The sequence below is a fragment of the Natator depressus genome, chromosome 13, assembly GCF_965152275.1.
Source record: "Natator depressus isolate rNatDep1 chromosome 13, rNatDep2.hap1, whole genome shotgun sequence".
Classification (NCBI taxonomy): domain Eukaryota; kingdom Metazoa; phylum Chordata; order Testudines; family Cheloniidae; genus Natator; species Natator depressus.
In genome coordinates this window covers 19,758,052-19,769,304 of record NC_134246.1, presented here as the reverse complement: position 1 = coordinate 19,769,304, position 11,253 = coordinate 19,758,052, and positions in this window count along the sequence as shown.

The window sequence follows — 11,253 nt, the reverse complement described above, 5'->3', positions numbered from 1 at the left end:
CTCTCATTTTTTGTTAATACAAAGAAACATCCACAAAGAAAGAAAATCCAATAATTAACCCTCCATCCAACCACCCTGTAGCTGAGGTCCTGTTGGGAATCAGTCAGTCCATATTATCTGGGCCCTGACACAGCTAAGAGTAAAAAAAATCCACCTGGCTTACTTAACTGGTATCTTTGTCCTTATCCTGAGTGTTCCTGCTCTGAAGCCAGCTAGGCCCCCACCCTACAGACATCTCTTTGCTGATATGAATGGTCCCTGTGCTGGTAACAGCACCTTCCCACAATGCACAAAAACACGATAGCCTCGTGTAACTATGGGTGAGGAGGGAGTCGGGTTTGAAAAACATGGGGCACCTTCAGCTGGGGAGACGTGATACTTCCCTCCTCCCTTATCAACTTGACTGCTGCAGGCTGCAGCAGGTTGATAGACTGTTGACTTTGTGGCCTGAGAAGAGGCTTTCCACCTTGTGGTAGTGAGGCATCCATTGTTCATGGTTTCCACTGATGCAAACAGACTCCAACGAGAGACTGCTGAATTGGAATTAATTTGCAAACTGGATACAATTAAGTTAGGCTTGAATAGAGACTGGAAGTGGATGGGTCATTACACAAAGTAAAACTATTTCCCCATGTTTATTCCCCCCCCTCCACCCCCCACTGTTCCTCAGACATTCTTGTCAACTGCTGGAAATGGCCCACCTTGATTAACACTACAAAAGGTCCTCTCCCTCCCGCCCCCTTCCCTCTCCCACTGGTAATAGCTCACCTTAAGTGATCACTCTTGTTACAGTATGTATGGCAACACCCATTGTTTCATGTTCTCTATGTATATAAATCTCCCCACTGTATTTTCCACTGAATGCATCCTATGAAGTGAGCTGTAGCTCACAAAAGCTTATGCTCAAATAAATTTGTTAGTCTCTAAGGTGCCACAAGTACTCCTTTAGTTTACTTTAGGCTCTGTCTCTTGTGCTGTAATCTGCAGCAGGACGATAGGAGGCATGTTTTGCCTAAAGGAAGGAGCAGGTGCTTTGTCACATTCATACATAAGACGACTCAAGGAGTATTGTCAGGGCAGAGGGTCTACAGTAAGGAGCCACTCAGGTCTGCTAGCAAAGGACTATCTGCACGGAGGTGCTGGGCTTGGTGCCAGCAGCCATATGATACAGTGGGACACACCACATCTGTTCTCAATAGCTTGCCCTTTATGCCTAGTCTGAATTTTGCTATAACATTGTTTCTTACTATTAATCTCTATTCTGTGTATTTAAGATTTAAAAATGCCAAGGGGGTGGTGGGGAGAGAGAGTCACAATAAATTACTTCTTCAAAAACTGTCCCTGGGATGTGCTGGGATTTTACCAAACAATCCAACCAATGGCTAAATACATTCTGTCAAGAACAAATACAAATTGCAAAGCCGGGCGTGGGCAGGGCTGAGAGCAAATGACTCCAGCTCTTCTCAGCTGTTCCTCATCCTTTGACCTCACAGTGCTGGGATATGGTCACATTATGTAGCCTCACATTAACCACAAGCTTCATGACACAAAAAGGATGTCATGCAGCTGGAAAGTCAGTCAGTCAGAGTCCAGTTATCTGGCAGGTCACTCAGCCGCAGGAGTTTCTATATTAGCTGTCTGCATCTCTGCTTGATGCCCATCTCCTTCTGTCATGCTGAGTTAGCAGATAGGAAGTTAGCTGAGAACTGATGACATAAGAGTCAGAGCTTTGCATCTCAAGGGGAAAAATTGCAGAAACAACTGATGATTGTGGCTGAGGATTTTCACTCAGCAAAGTTTAAAGTAACACTGCAAGTGGCATCAACACTTATAAATATTTTAGTAATGGGTATCACAGGGGATATTGGGCCCTTGAAGAGGTCCAGCCCACCTGTGCCTCATTTACTGCCTCTCAGTGAGGTCTGATAGGGGACAGCTGGTCTCTATTTAAGAGCCAGAGGGGAAACAGAAATAGGGAGACAAAGCTGGGGCAGAAGCTGTAGAGAACAGGAGGATCCTGCAGGAGACCGTTGACCCTGGAGGGCCACTTGGAATATGTCTACATTTTGGAGCCTATGGGAGTCAGCCTCCAAGCCCAGATGGATGGACTCGGGTTAGAGGGGCTCACGCTGTATAGACAGCACTTTGAAGTTTCAGTTTGGGTTGGATCTCAGGCTGTGTCGCCCACCCCCAAGCGCTTGGCTTCAGAACCTGAGCTCTGGCCCAAGCCTCTACTTCAAAGCACTGCCCACACAGCAATTTTTATAGTGCCAGCGCAAGCCCTGCTAGCCCAACTCTGTTGACCTGGGCTGACTGTCTCCAAAATGCTGTGTAGACACACCCTTGGATTGTAGGCTGTGAGCCTGTGGAAGACTCCAGGTAACAAGACCTGGCAGTGGCTGCTTAGAGCAGAGAGTGTTTAAAGGAGCACAGAGTGGGTTGAGGGGAGAGATTGAGCAGAGCCCAGGAAGGGCTGAAAAGCTGTCCCCCCTGGAGGTGATGTGCAGGGGGGCATGCAGGGTCATGTGCCCCTCAGAGTTGCTGCTTGGCTTGTACTGAGCATGTTTGCATAGACTGAGCATGCTCAGTAATATCTGCTGAAGCCGCTTCCCTCATTGTGCCCCCATTATCGGCAGATACGGGTCGTCTTTGACTCACTCCGTGACCAGAGGTGGAATTAGCAATCCTTAACCTTGCTCACTTGCAGATACCCCCCCAAATCCTAGTCCCTATGAGTCTGTGTTGTCCTCCCACTTACACAGATGTAAATTAGGAGCAACTCTGCTGAAGTCAGTGACGTGGCATGAATGTAAAACTGAGTGTGGGGAAGGTCAAACCAAAGGCCTGTACTGCCATGCTTTTCCTTAGCGTGACTCTGATCTGTGTGTAATATACGTGATGATGTTTAGATCAGATGGATTTCCAGCTCCTCAGCATCCCACAGATTTAGTCAGGGCCAAAATAAAATGCTTGTTGTTATTTGCTTTCAGTTTTTTGTTAACAGTGAAGTCTCATGTAGCATTTGTTAACCTAGAAGGGAAGGGGGCAGGCAGTTCTCTCACCAAGTATCACCGTTAGCATGAGAATACTTACAAATACCTATTCCCCTAAGCTCTACCAGGCCCTGAAATCTCTCTCTTTGGAAGCAGTAAAAATATGCATAAGTACCGATGAATTCCCTCATGATTTACAGAGTCAAAAGCTTTAGCTAAGTTGATGAACACCATACGAAGACCATGGTTTTGTTCCCAGCATTTTTCCTGAAGCTGACGAGGTGTGAAGATCATGTCTACCATGCCCCATGCAGACTGAAATCTACCCTGAGACTTTGAGAAGATGGTTTCCACAAGATAGGCATTAATTCTATTCAGTCTGGAAACTATTCAACTATGGAAATTTTGTTCATCCTTGGATGTCCTGAAAAGTTTATTTCTGTCCTTTCATGATGGGATGATGGCCAGAATGGTAGAAAATGGCAAGAGGTCAGACCCCTTTCCAGTCATCAATGGCACCAAACAAGGTTGTGTGCTGTTTCCTACACTCTTTTCCATCCTTCTTTGAGTTATGCTTGTGGATGCATTTCATGACACTGACAGAGAAGTAGTTATCCAGTTCTGCACTTATGGGAAGTTGCTCACAGGAAAGAGGCAGATTTACTCATTAAGGACCTTTTACTCAGTTGATGATATTCAATTTATAACTGATCACTTCCCTTGTGCAGTTATCAGAGTGGTAGCCATGTTAGTCTGTATCAGCAAAAACAACGAAGAGTCCTTGTGGCACCTTAGAGACTAACACATTTATTTGGGCATAAGCTTTTGTGGGCTAAAACCCACTTCATCAGATGCATAGAGTGGAACATACAGTAGGGAGACATAAATACACAACATATGAAAAGATGGGAGTTGGCTTACCAAGTGTGGGGGGTCAGTGCTAACAATCCAATTCAATTAAGGTGGAAGTGGGCTATTCTCAACAGTTCACAGGAAGGGGTGGAAATCACTTTTGTAGTGCTAATGAGGCCAATGTAAACAAGGTGGCCCATTTCAAACAGTTGACAAGAAGGTGTGAGTATCAGCTGGGGGAAATTAGTTTTTGTAGTGAGTTTTTTGCAGTTAGTCGCTTTGGTTATACAATCAGCCTAAAGAAAACTGAAGCATTGTGCTGGGAGATGCACGCGTCTACACAGTGATTAAGATCAATAACACTCCTCTCAGGTCCATAGAGAAGTTTTGCCCTGTAGGGCGTATGCTGTCACAGAATGCCACAACTGATTATGAGATTATCCTTCTCATGGCCAAAGCCAGCTCTGCATTTGGAATGCTGTTTCAGCGCCTATGGAATGACAAGGGCATCAAATTAAGCACTAACCTAAATGTCTATTGGGCAATCATGCTCACACCATTTCTATATGGTTGTGGGACATTGACATCATATCACCATCATATTAGGAAAAAGAAAAGGAGTACTCCTTTTCTTTTTGCGAATACAGACTAACACGGCTGTTACTCTGAAACCCATCATATTAGGAAATCTGATCAGCTCCATAAGCACTGAAGTCAAAGTTGAAAGCATGTCTGGTTGACCCCAGCAACTGGGAAGTAAGAACGCAGAACAGGGCAAGATGGGGGAAGATTTGTCGTGTCTCTGTTAACTGTTTTGAAGCCAGGGACTTTAATACCTTATGTGAAAAACGTGAACAGCACAAAGGATATAACAGCCTGCAATGGCCAGGGACATTCTTGTATGCCCCACATGTAACTGTGTTTGTGGTTCTCGCATAGTTCTGACCTCACATATACATGTTTACCAAGAGTGTTTGCTGAATCCTCTCACATCAGCACCCTGAGAGTCCATTATCACAGATGAATTAGGACATAAATACCCTGCTTAGTTACTGGTGCATAGTCCCTTTGACCAATGTGGCTATCCAGTCTGATGACCAGAAAAGTGTGGGGGAGACATACAGTACTGGAACCTGTTACACATAAAAACTCCTTGTGAGACCAATGTTTATATATGACTGGTGACTGGGCAAGAATTACTATTTGCCTGAGTGTTCCCCCATATTAACTATGGAAATTAAGTGAGATAGGTACATTGATTGCTTTGAGATACCTGGAAGATAGGGCTGTGTAAGTAGAAAGTATTATTGTTGTTTCCAGTTCATGTATTAACTGTCTTTAAGTCAAAGAGCAAAATTATGACTGCTCATTCAGACCCTCTGTGCATCCACTCACATATATAGTACCAGCTCTGTGGAGGAAGAGCCAGGTTTACACTGTTGTAGCATTAGGGTGCAAACTATCAATTTGTGCCAGATTATGCTAGTTAACTTAGACTCTTCTGCCTTCTGAGCCTTTCCTGCTGCTAAGAGATGCCAGCACTGAGCTTTGAATATAGCAGTAGGATTTCAGTGAGAAAACTCTGGTTTAATATAAATAGCAGGGCAGTCATAGCAACCACCTGATTAAGTCAAGATGGTAAAGATGGATAGGCAGGATCAAGGTCAGGCCAATTAAAATCCACTTGATTTCCAGAGCGTTGCTCCAGCGAGTTGTGTGCTGTAAACAATGGCACCAATGTTTACATTCTCCTGCAAATGGCTGAATATGCAGCACATGCTTTATTTGCTCAGCAGAAAAAAATAAATTTAATCTTTGCAGCTCTGGTGCCTGAGTCTAAATGTGTAATTCAGCCCACTTTGCATTGCTTTCCTCTGCATTCACGACTTTCCTCCTGGCAGAAAGGTAACTTGATGCTATTTTTATATTTAGTTTATGATGATTTTTTTTAACCCATGAAGTTAAATTTACAGGGGTGCCTACTGAAATCTCAAATAGAAGATTACTGACAGCGACATTCCTTCCATTATCAAGTGGCATCTCTTACCGGCATAGATGTCTATACAAGGCCACTGTGTTGTAAGAGCTCTCAAGAGAGAATATTGTTTTCAGTAGAGATATTAGAGAATAAAAAAAAAAAAATCTCAAAATGGCAACCAAATTGGGAGACTCACTATATATGCAAACAGAACTATATTTTTGAAGGGCCTTTAAAAATATGTATGTATAATTTGGAAGTGTAACTGTTTGCATATGCCAAAACCCAGCTGGTCACACAGATTGGGGAATTTTATACCCAGCTGCCCATTAGCACATTCAGATGTCCAATTTTTGCACAAGTTTGCATGCACAAATGTGGTATTTTCCATGTCTGAATGGAGGACCCGGAAAATCTTTTGGAGTTCTTTGCAAAATGTGGCCTCAAAAGTTTGGATGGTTCAGAGAATCACAGAAACTAGAGCCGGAAAAACCCATTACATCATCCCATGCATCTCCCATTGGCCAATGCAACATATTTCCTACTGTTTAAGTGGCTTTCACTACTTCCGTTGAGAAACTGTCCCACAGTCTAATATATCTCATTCTGTTCTTTGCAGGTTCTCAACTAAATTACACTCTGTCAGAAATGATTTTATAAAGGTTATTGCTGTTTATTGGTTAAATGTCAATAATGCGCTCAGTGCTGTGCAAGATACAAAATCAAAGATCTCAACAAATCCTTGCCATGAGGTGTGGGGAAGGGAGTAGCTAATGAGAACATTTTGGTGAGACTTTTGCCCCCTCCCCCACCAACTACTGCATCCAAGAATTGCTTCAGAGGTTTGAATGTGGGTTTAAAACGCTATCCTTTCCTCATCTGACACTTTCTTCTTTTGATGTTTATGGTTACTATTTATTATTTGTATTATAAACCCCAATCAGGGATCAGGGCCCCACTATGCTAGGCACTATCGATGGGATTTCCAAAAGAGCCCAAGTAATTTAGGAGCACAAGTCTCATTGACTTTCAATGGGACTTCAGCACCTAACTCACTCAGGGACTTTTGAAAATCTCAACCTATACAAACAACTCCTTAAAAAGCTATGGGAAACTTCTATGCGTACACTCTTCAATCAATGCAAACCTGGCTTATATCGATTTTAGCTAAAGTCTATTCCATACTGAAATAGGCTAAATTGATATAAATCAGGTTTAAACTGAGTTAAGAGTGCCTTCACAAGGGTCTGCACTAGATTAGTTAAATCAGTTTAAAACACACCCCTTTAGTTAAACTGCTGCAACTTTCTTTTTACACAACACCTGAGTCTCAGATGTGAAATACCTGCAACCCCAGATTCAAATCTCAGCAGAGCACTCAACAGTTTCTGCTTCTAAGGTATTACATTATAGGTGGGGCTGGCAGCACTGCTAAGGCTGCTCAACACTTCCCATTAGAAGATCCTATTTTCAATTGTTTTTAAATTTATGAAACTTTAACCATTTGGGCTGAAATTTTGCATGCCAGATGCCTGCCTTAGGCTGAATTTTTCTGGAAATTGTCAGCCAAAATATTTCAGCCATGGAAAAAACACTACATGATCATGTAATTAAAGACTATCAATGCATACGCACAAGGGTGCCAAATTAAGGTTGCACAGGCAATCTTAATATTTGCATTTCTTAACTTTTGAATGCTTGACTTTGCAAACTTAATAAAGTTTTTTAACATAGGTTTTTGTGCGTAATATACATGCAGTTTCCTGTGTAGGGGTCTTTTGAATAAGATGTATAGATATTGTAGGTCCCCTGGTAATGGATGCCTTAGTTTGTAAAGAGCTTTGGGATACATAGGAAAGAAAGGTGCTATATACATGTAAAATATTATTACTTGCTATGGTATGTAAGCAAAGAAAGAGGTTAACAGTGTACACATGTATGCTACCACAAATGTTTGGAAAAATAAAGCTTCCTTAAGTTAAACTATTCTCCCTGTCCTAGCTGGGTTTACAATGCATGTATAAACAGGCACAAATATGGTTTAAAAAAGCTTGTGGCATCTCTGTTGTAATTTCCAGCTCAGGGAGTCGTACTTGTGCCAGCTCTGATCGAGCTTGTGCACTAAAAATAGAAGTGTGGCCAAGGCACGATGGGCTACCAACTGTGATTCCTTCTGAAACCTTAGGTAGATACTCGGCAAAGCTAGCCTCTCCAGCTGCTTGCGCAGCCTCAGCGATTCTGCTGTTTTTAGCACATTAGCTCTATCAGAGTTAGCGCAGATCTGTTTCCTCAAGATGGAAATTACACCTTCCAGCTGAAGTAGACATACCCACTGAAGGATTTCGATGTGTTAGGCCTGACACATGCTGTGGGTTTACTGTCCATTGTGAGGAAGCTCGCAGTACTGTTGCCATGTTATATCTGGCTTGCAGATAAACAGACTACTTCAGTATCCAGGGCTTTCAATCCAGCACCTTTCACAAGGGCTAAAATCTACAAATGTATTATATTCATTTAAAATTTGTCACGTAAAGAAAGATAGTAAGAAATGAAACTCTTTCCTGTGATTGACTCGGGCCAAAGCAATAGTAATGTTTCTGTGCCTGCAGTGTCTAAAAACTGTAACGCATGAATGAGGATTAGAGGCCTGTGAAAGGATTAATAAAGAGAAAGAAAGGAAAAGGGTCTGAGAACCTGTGTGTACTTACCTGTCATATATGTGGGCAGGTCAGTGTCTGTGTGGATATGCAGACTTATTAAATTAATAAAGCAGAATCAGAAGAAAATTCCTTGGTGTTTCTTCAATGCCAGTTTAAATGGTGTCCCAATATTGACAAAGAGAAACTCAGTCCTGCCCTCTAAATGGCTCCATTCAGTCTAATACATGATCCTGTCACATGTGTGGGCAGGTCAATATCTGCTTTCTGAGGGGGGGAGCCACATACCTGGGTGCTAGATTTGTATAATTTCTGGTGGTGCCCAGAATGGGTCCAAGCAGAGCCATCCCATCCATAGGACTGACTGGGGCAACCCCCCCGGGCCCTGTGCTTTGGGGGGCTCCACACTTCAGGGGGATGGGGGTCCAGGGCAGCCTGGGGGTTAGCAGGGTGCCTGGTGCCAGCAGCAGCAAGCAATCCAGCCCCAGCCCAATCCGCCCCACCGGCTCCTGGCGTCTCTCAGGGGAGGGGGGTGGAAGCAGGAAAGAGGCAGGACAGGAGCGGGTGCTTGGGGGAAGGGGTGGAATGAGCCAGAGCAGGGGCGGGAAGAGGCAGGGTGGGGGTTTGGGGGAAGGGTTGGAGTGGGGGTGAGGCAGAGGGGGGCAGGCTGGGGCTGGGGTGCTTGCTGTTGCTGGTGCTAGGCCCCCTGTTAACCCCCCAGGTGTAGCCAGACAGCCAGCCCCCCCCCTCAGACCAGCATTGCTGGAAACACACGGGAGCCAAAACACCAGGGCACTCCAGCACAGCCTTTGAAGCTGTGAGAAGCACAGGTGTGCTGCGACAATGTGCCTCTGGGAACGTATACAACAATTGGGCTCACAGCAGGCAGAGGCGCTGTGACAGACATGGCTCTTAGCCCCTACTAAAACAGCATGATGCACACACACCAACATCCTAGGTGGGAAAATATTTACCCTGATAAAAGAAGTGTCCAGTAGTCGAAACTTATTGTTTCTCCCTTGCAAGTGTGAACTACTCTTGCGAGAGCTGGCGTCACCCCGACAGACCAGCCCCAATTTAGCATAGAAAGGAGAAAGAGAATAAAGGAGTACAGAGGTATAAGTAGGGGACCTACAGCACCATGATTTTTGAGTGCTTTTCACTATCTATCTGCTGGTCAGATAAGTGACAGCCTCCCAAGGCTTCTGCAGCTAAGAGGGTCCCTAAGCCTTGTCCCTTATTCGTCTTTCCGCGGAATTGAGTGACCGATCCTGGCTTGGCACCGCTGGAATCGAGAGATGCAAGGAGGGTAAGAAGCACCCACACCTGATCTCCTATCTTTAGTGTACACATATTTTGAAATAGAGCTCTATACTTTGTTTTCTTTCTTTGGGATTGTAGCTTCAGTTTTGTAACTTGTTTGTGTGTGTAACATCTCTACATTTAAATAAGTAGGCACTAGCAATTTTGTAACCACATGATTAGAATCTAGTTTAATAAATTTTGGTAACCATTTATGCATAAGCCTGACTTGTTTCTCTGGTTTACTGTAAAGCAGCCAACACAATTAAAAGAACGTCAGCCGTTTTGGCTATAAAGCCTGGCCATTAGGTGAGAGTACTAAGAGCCTAGCGTTGAGTTGTGCCGCCTCCACGGGGCAAATTCTTGGGGCACCTGTCAGTCAATCCTGACTGCCCGCTGCGAAGGAGCTCTGAGCTCTAGCAGTTAAAGTCACGGGTGTGGAGAGGCTCTTAGTGCTGCCATTGGGGCACCTGTCAGTCAGTGTTGACTGCCCGCTGCGAAGGAGCTCTGAGCTCTAGCAGTTAAAGTCACGGGTGGTTAGGACCTTGGGGCATCCGTCAGCCTAGCCCGGGCTGCCCGCCGCCAAGGGACAGTGCGTCCTAGCGGTTAAAGTCACGGATGGTATAAACGGGCATAGCTGGCACCTCACCAAACATCCCTGGCCATCGGCTAACAGATTTGGCGTCACGAACAGGATTGTGATATAGGCTGCACTACAGTAACACAATGAAACCAGTCATGATAAACACCACAGAATTCCCTGAGCTAGAGAAAAGTTTGACCCAAGAGGGATGGGGAAATCCTCTGTGGAGCAAAGAACTGCTGGAGAAATATTGGGGAAAACCAGCAGAGATCTGGCAGCATTTCTGTAACTGGAGAACTGCCTGCAAGATGAAGAAAGGGAAAGGAAAAGGTGCTTGTATATGGCTGCTTACTAACATTTGGCAAGCTGCCTGTAAGGATTATCATAGTCTGGCAATAGAATTTAATAGGCTACAACAGGAAAGGGACACACTGCGCAAGGAATGCCAGAATTTAGATACCAGAGTAAGAACACTGAATAGGGATATGGAACATCTTCAGAAAAGATTACTTCCCTTAATTGAGAAAGAAGGGATAGAACGAAGGGAAAAGCTGGAGACTAAAACACGCAGAATCAACCGGGCTAAAGTTGAGACTGCTCTCTGGCTAGACCCTGAGGAATGGGATGGAGATATTTGGGATTCAGCAGATGAGTCCCCCTCCTCTGAGGAGGAAGGTCCCTCTGTAAAATTAAGACCAGCTATCACACAGCACAAATCAGAAGAACATGAGGGAAATTTGAGTGGAGCAGAGCAGGATGAAGAAGGGGATGACAATGATCCATCCACCTCTTCAAAAACAAAAAAGGGAGGTAAAAAGGGAAAAGGGAATAAAGCTCCAACACACTTTACCAAAATTACCACCCGCCAATATACTCCCATGGAGTTAA